Raw genomic sequence first — 652 nt, forward strand, 5'->3', positions numbered from 1 at the left:
TACAGAGTCAGAAAGCACATAAACAAATCTGTGTGAGACACTGAACAGCTCCATTTTGTCATGCAGTTTGCACAATGCTAATCAAATGGCTGTGAGCATTCCTTACTTGTTAGCTATGTTAGCCTTCTAAGCTAACTAAGCAAAACTATAGACACTAAATGTTGAGGTGAAGGGGGAAAAAAAAGTATAAATTAAATTTTCGATTACACTGTTACAGTTAAAGAAATGGAATCAATCATAGTATAACCCCTTACGCTGACGCGCAATTTATTTCACGCGGAATAAATTTTAGCTGGCTGGTCACGCATATCTTATTGCCACGATCTGAATATTATTTAGGCCACAGATAAGAATCGCTACAGTCCTTTTCAGCTTCCTTTTGCTTTAACATGTGTCATAAATGTAGTGAGAACGTAAGGTTTACGTGAGCAGCCATGGCACCAGAATTAAATATTTACTCAGGCTTGTAATCGTTTTGCTCTGTCGGTTTCACAAGACAGATGAAATCTGCATTCATGAGGCTTATACAGGTGTAGTGTCTGTCGTGCCAGACCGTGATGACTGAGCGCTGAAGAATGTCTGAAGAATGTCTGCTGTTTTATATGGACTGTGATTCACCTCCGTTAAAGTTTAAACCGGGACCGGACTTGAT

This window comes from Ictalurus punctatus, chromosome 9 (genome assembly GCF_001660625.3).
Source record: "Ictalurus punctatus breed USDA103 chromosome 9, Coco_2.0, whole genome shotgun sequence".
NCBI classification, from domain to species: Eukaryota; Metazoa; Chordata; class Actinopteri; order Siluriformes; family Ictaluridae; genus Ictalurus; species Ictalurus punctatus.